Genomic DNA, 7,056 nt, shown 5'->3' with positions numbered 1-7,056 from the left:
TAAATTTGGCAAGTAGCAACAAACCGCACAGCAGCACGTAAACAAGTCTACAAGCTGTGACTGGATTTGTCATTGATTGCAAGATAACTATTTCACATAGCTGAGGTGAAAGAGCCCTTACTTGCACTGGTTGTTTTTGGCTGCAGAGCATTGTCTGTTGAAATGTCTCCCAAACACAGTATTTTAACCATGTGTATGTAAGTATCCCAGATATCCATCTAACCATCCACCTTTCCTTTTTTTTTTTTACTTGAATATATTTTTACTATGTAAATAATTTTGTATAAATGCTGTATAATACTTTGATACCAATAAAAAATATCTTGGTTTGAATAAAAAAACATTTTGTTTTGCAAATGAAGTGTTTCACTAAATTCACTTAGTATTTTATTGAGATTCCCAATTAGCCGCTGCCAAGGCAGCCAGTGGCTGCTCTTCCTGGGGTCCGAACCGGAAACAATACAACAAATAAAATACATAATATACACTGAATGTACAAAACATTAGGAACACCTGATCTTTCCATGACATAAACTGACCAGGTTAAAACTATGATCCCTTATTGATGTCACCTGTTAAATCCAATCAGTGTAGAGGAAGGGCAGGAGACAGGTTAAAGAATGATTTTTAACCCTTGAGAGAATTGAGAAATGGAATGTGTATGTGTGCCACTCAGAGGGTGAATGGGCAAGCCAAAATATTTAAGTGCCTTTGAATGGGTTATGTTTGTAGGTGCCAGGCGCACCGGTTTGAGTGTGTCAAGAACTGCAATGCTGATGGGTTTTTCATGCTCAACAGTTTCCCATGTGTATCAGGAATRGTCCACCACCCAAAGGACATCCAGCCAACTTGATACAACTGTGGGAAGMTTTGGAGTCAACATGGGCCAGCGTCCCTGTGGAACGCTTTTGACACCTTGTAAAGTCCATGCCCTGACGAATTGAGGCTGTTCTGAGGGCAAAAGGGGGTGCAACTCAATATTAGGTAGGTGTTCCTAATGTTTTGTGTACTCATTGTACATAATATTACATAATCTCCGGCCTCTGCCTCATGCTTTATAAACAGGAGATGACTCTTCACAGTCCACATTGTGCCTTAAGGTCATTTTCTGTTATTTTAAATATAGTTTTATTGCTAGCTTCAGTTACCTGGGGTGGCAGAGTTCCATGTAGTCATGGCTTTWWWWWAAATACTTTGTTTGCCAGCCTCTGTTCTGGGCCTGGGGACTGTGAAGAGACCTCTGATTACATGTCTTGTGTTGTACTGATGAGTGTCCGAACTGTGTGCCAACTGCTTGAACAGACAGTTCAGTACCTTCAACACCCCGCACAAAAACCAATAGTGATGCAGTCAATCTCTCCTCAACTTTGAGCCAGGAGAGATTGACATGCATGTTACTGACATTCGCCCTCYGTGTGCATCTAAGTGCAGTATGTGCTGCTCTGTTCTGGACCAACTGCAATTTTCCTATGTCCCTCTTTGCCACAAATGACCACACAACTGGGCAGTAGTCCAGGTGCGACAAAACTAGGACCTGTAGGACCGGTCTGTTCGTCTGAGACCTCTTCCCATTTTAGCAACCGTTGAATATATGTTTGGACCATGACAGCTTGTTACCTAGGGTTACACCTAGCAGTTTAATCTTCTCAACTTGCTCAATCACCACATTATTCAATAATAGATCTAAATTAGGTTTATTTAGAATTGAGTGGGTGATTTGTCCCAAAAACAATGCTTTTGGTTTCTGCGCTATTTTGCACCAGCCTGTTGCTAGTTAGCCATTCTAAACTGGCTTGAGCTCTATGTTAAGGGTGTCAGTTATTTATTTTACCGTCGTAGCCGACGTGTATACTGGTTAGTCGTCAGCGTACATAGACACACAGGATTTAKTCCAGGTCAGTGGAAGATCATTAGTAAAAACAAAATCGCATATCTGACACACGATAAGGAATTACGTCTATTGAAATATTCTGACTAACATTAGGGGACAGACCCGGAGGCGTTACATCTGCCTTCACTAACATTGAATCTCTCAAAGTTGTGGAATGATTATTAGCAGAAAGACTGCATATGGGGGCTGKTTATAACATGCCATATAACATGAATACCATGCCACAAATTGCAAACATCTAAAAMTGTTATCACAGTGCTGTATCAGTAATGTTATTAATCATTGCAACATAATACATTTGGATTGCATCAACTGCATCCTATTGAAGTGCAGGCATTATTGTAAGGATTGTTCCCGGGCCAATGTGGACTGTGCTCATGTTTTTGTTCATGAGCTGAGGGCCCAAAGCAGATCTGGTACCAATCTATCCTCCTCACTGAGGTCCAATTGTGTTGAAATGGAACCCAGGTTCTATTGTGAAAGAGRAGGGAAGYGCTACTAAGGTACACAATAGTACATTTTGGTAGACAGAAGGTGCTCTTTGGTAAAAGGGGTAAATTGGTCATCAAAAAGAAAGGAGGCCCAAGGCACTCTTCATATAATTAATTAAAATGCCTTAATTTGTATGGCATGTTCAATAGAAACAAAGTTTTAAAAATCCGACGCGTTTCGGCTGTATATCYTTCGTCAGGGAGTACAAAGAAATAATACAATGTCCTCTTTTGAACAGCTTTTCCAACTGGCCCTAATTTGAAGAGGGAGTGGTTACAACATTTATTGGACACACCTAGGTGTTTTGTAACCACTCCCTCTGCAAAATAKGTGAARAWAAATAAATAAATTGTCCCGAATACTAAGCGTTATGTCTGGGGCAAATCCAACACAACACCGCTGAGTACCACTCTTCATATTTTCAAGCATGGTGGTGGCTGCATCATTCAATTGGTATACTTGTAATCATTAAATAGGCTTGACGATCTATGGCAAGACTTGAAATTGGCTGTCTAGCAATGATCAACAATCAACTTGAGAGCTTGAAGAATTTAAAAAATAGTAGTGGGCAAATATTGTACAATCCAGGTGTGCAAAGCTCTTAGAGACTTACCCCAAAAGACTCACAGCTGTAATCGCTGCCAAAGGTGCTTCTACAAGGTATTCACACCCTAAGTCAATACTTTATTTCTGCATTACTATATTTCTGCATTTAATTTTCAATAAATGTGCAAAACATTTCTAAAAGCATGTTTTCAACTTTGTCATTATGGGGTATTGTGTGTAGATGGGTTTTTAAATCCATTTTGAATTCAGGCTGTAACAGAAAAACGTGGAATAAGTCAAGGAGTATACAGTGGGGCAAAAAAGTATTTAGTCAGCCACCAATTGTGCAAGTTCTCCCACTTAAAAAGATGAGAGAGGCCTGTAATTTTCATCATAGGTACACGTCAACTATGACAGACAAAATGAGAAAAAAATCCAGAAAATCACATTATAGGATTTTTAATGAATTATTTGCAAATTATGGTGGAAATAAGTATTTGGTCAATAACAAAAGTTTATCTCAATCATTTGTTATATACCCTTTGTTGGCAATGACAGAGGTCAAACGTTTTCTGTAAGTCCTCACAAGGTTTTCACACACTGTTGCTGGTATTTTGGCCCATTCCTCCATGCAGATCTCCTCTAGAGCAGTGATGTTTTGGGGCTGTTGCTGGGCAACACGGACTTTCAACTCCCTCCAAAGATTTTCTATGGGGTTGAGATCTGGAGACTGGCTAGGCCACTCCAGGACCTTGAAATGCTTCTTACGAAGCCACTCCTTCGTTGCCCGGGCGGTGTGTTTGGGATCATTGTCATGCTGAAAGACCCAGCCACGTTTCATCTTCAATGCCCTTGCTGATGGAAGGAGGTTTTCACTCAAAATCTCACGATACATGGCCCCATTCATTCTTTCCTTTACACGGATCAGTCGTCCTGGTCCCTTTGCAGAAAAACAGCCCCAAAGCATGATGTTTCCACCCCATGCTTCACAGTAGGTATGGTGTTCTTTGGATGCAACTCAGCATTCTTTGTCCTCCACACGACGAGTTGAGTTTTTACCAAAAAGTTCTATTTTGGTTTCATCTGACCATATGACATTCTCCCAATCTTCTTCTGGATCATCCAAATGCTCTCTAGCAAACTTCAGACGGGCCTGGACATGTACTGGCTTAAGCAGGGGGACACGTCTGGCACTGCAGGATTTGAGTCCCTGGCGGCGTAGTGTGTTACTGATGGAGGCTTTGTTACTTTTGGTCCCAGCTCTCTGCAGGTCATTCACTAGGTCCCCCCGTGTGGTTCTGGATTTTTTGCTCACCGTTCTTTGTGATCATTTTGACCCCACGGGGTGAGATCTTGCGTGGAGCCCCAGATCGAGGGAGATTATCAGTGGTCTTGTATGTCTTCCATTTCCTAATAATTGCTCCCACAGTTGATTTCTTCAAACCAAGCTGCTTACCTATTGCAGATTCAGTCTTCCCAGCCTGGTGCAGGTCTACAATGTTGTTTTCTGGTGTCCTTTGACAGCTCTTTGGTCTTGGCCATAGTGGAGTTTGGAGTGGTGACTGTTTGAGGTTGTGGACAGGTGTCTTTATACTGATAACAAGTTCAAACAGGTGCCATTAATACAGGTAACAAGTGGAGGACAGAGGAGCCTCTTAAAGAAGAAGTTACAGGTCTGTGAGAGCCAGAAATCTTGCTTGTTTGTAGGTGACCAAATACTTATTTCCACCATAATTTGCAAATAAATTCATTAAAAATCCTACAATGTGATTTTCTGGATTTGTTTTCCTCATTTTGTCTGTCATAGTTGAAGTGTACCTATGATGCAAATTACAGGCCTCTCTCATCTTTTAAAGTGGGAGAACTTGCACAATTGGTGGCTGACTAAATACTTTTTTGCCCCACTGTAAATACTTTCTGAAGGCACTGTATTATATTATTTTCAATAAAAGGGACTCCAAAATGACATACAATTGAAGTCGGAAGTTGACATACACCTTAGCCAAATACATTTAAACTCAGTTGTTCACAATTCCTGACATTTGATCTAGTAAAAAGACCCTGTTTTAGGTCAGTAGGATCACCACTTTATTTTAAGACTGTGAAATGTCAGAATAATAGTAGAGAGATGATTTATTTCAGCTTTTATTTCTTTCATCACATTCCCAGTGGGTCAGAAGTTTACACACTCAATTAGTATTTGGTAGCATTGCCTTTAAATTGTTTAACTTGGGTCAAATGTTTCGGGTAGCTTCCACAAGCTTCCCACAATACATTGGGTGAATTTTGTCCATTCCTCCTGACAGAGCTGGTGTAACTGAGTCAGGTTTTAGGCCTCCTTGCTCACACACACCTTTTCAGTTCTGCCCACAAATTCTCTATAGGATTGAGGTCAGGGTTTGTGATGGCCACTCCAATACCTTGACTTTGTTGTCCTTTTTAAGCCACTTTGCCACAACTTTGGACTATGCTTGGGGTCATTGTCCATTTGGAAGACCCATTTGCGACCAGGCATTAATTCCTGACTGATGACATGAGATTTTTTCAATATTCACATAATTTTCCTTCCGCATGATGCCACCTATTTTGTGAAGCACCCAGAACATGATGCTGCCACCACCGTGCTTCACGGTTGGGATGGTGTTCCTTGGCTTGCAAGCCTCCCCTTTTTTCCTCAAAACATAACGATGATCCTTATGGCCAAACAGTTCATTTTTGTTTCATCAGACCGGACGACATTTCTTATTTCTCTACGATCTTTGTCCATGTGCAGTTGCAACCGTAGTCTGGATTTTTTATGACGGCTTTGGAGCAGTGGCTTCTTCCTTGCTGAGCGGCCTTTCAGGTTATGTCGATATAGGACTGTTTTACTGTGGATATAGATACTTTTGTACCGTTTCCTCCAGCATCTCACAAGGTCTTTTGCTGTTGTTCTGGGATTGATTTGCACTTTTCGCACAAAGTACGTTCATCTCTAGGAGACAGAACGCATCTCCTTCCTGAGCGGTATGACGGCTGCGTGGTCCCATGGTGTTTATACTTGGTACAATTGTTTGTACAGATGAACGTGGTACCTTCAGGCGTTTGGAATTTGCTCGCAAGGATTAACCAGACTTTGGCTGATTTCTTTTGATTTTCCCATGATGTCAAGCAAAGAGCACTGAGTTTGAAGGTAGGCCTTGAAATACATCCACAGGTACACCTCCAATTGACTCAAATGATGTCAATTAGCCTATCAGAAGCTTCTAAAGCCGTGACATCATTTTCTGCTATTTTAGTGTATGTAAACTTCTGACCCGCTGGAATGGTGATACAGTGAAATAATCTGTCTGTAAACAATATATACAGTTGAAGTCGGAAGTTTTACGATACACTTATGTTGGAGTCATTAAAACTCGTTTTTCAACCACTCCACAAATGTCTTGTTAACAAACTATAGTTTTGGCAAGTCGGTTAGGACATCTACTTTGTGCATGACACAAGTAATTTTTCCAACAATTGTTTACAGACATATGTGTGTGTGATAATGTGAAATAATCTATATATATATATATACACACACACACACCTGTATATAGTCTCGCTATTGTTATTTTACTGCTGCTCTTTAATTACTTGTTCCTTTTATTTCTTATTCATTTTCATATTTTGTAAAACTGCATTGTTGGTTAGGGGCTTGTAAGTAAACATTTCACTGTAAGGTCTACACATGTTGTATTCGGYGCATGTGACTAATACAATCTGATTTGACAGGTGTGTGCGTTTCCAAATCATGTCTAATCAACTGATTTACCACATGTGGACTCCAAGTTCTAGAAACATCTCAAGGCTGATCAATGGAAACAGGATGCACTTGAGCTCAATTTCAAGTCTCATAGCAAAGGGTCTGAATACTTATGTAAATAAGGTATCTGGTTTTTTTTTGTATTCATTTGCAAACATTTCTAAAAACCTGTTTTTCATTTTGTCATCATGGGGTATTGTGTGATGATTGAGTGAAAAAAACAATTTCATCCATTTTAGAATAAGGCTGTAACTAACAAAATGTGGAAAAAGTCAAGGGGTCTGAATACTCTCCGAATGCACTGTGCCTCACAGTGAAAAATAATAATAGTCCACTTGACTGT

Source organism: Salvelinus sp. IW2-2015, linkage group LG5 (genome assembly GCF_002910315.2).
Source record: "Salvelinus sp. IW2-2015 linkage group LG5, ASM291031v2, whole genome shotgun sequence".
Taxonomy (NCBI): Eukaryota; Metazoa; Chordata; class Actinopteri; order Salmoniformes; family Salmonidae; genus Salvelinus; species Salvelinus sp. IW2-2015.
The sequence above is the reverse complement of the archived record's forward strand: the minus strand, read 5'-3'. Positions refer to the sequence as shown.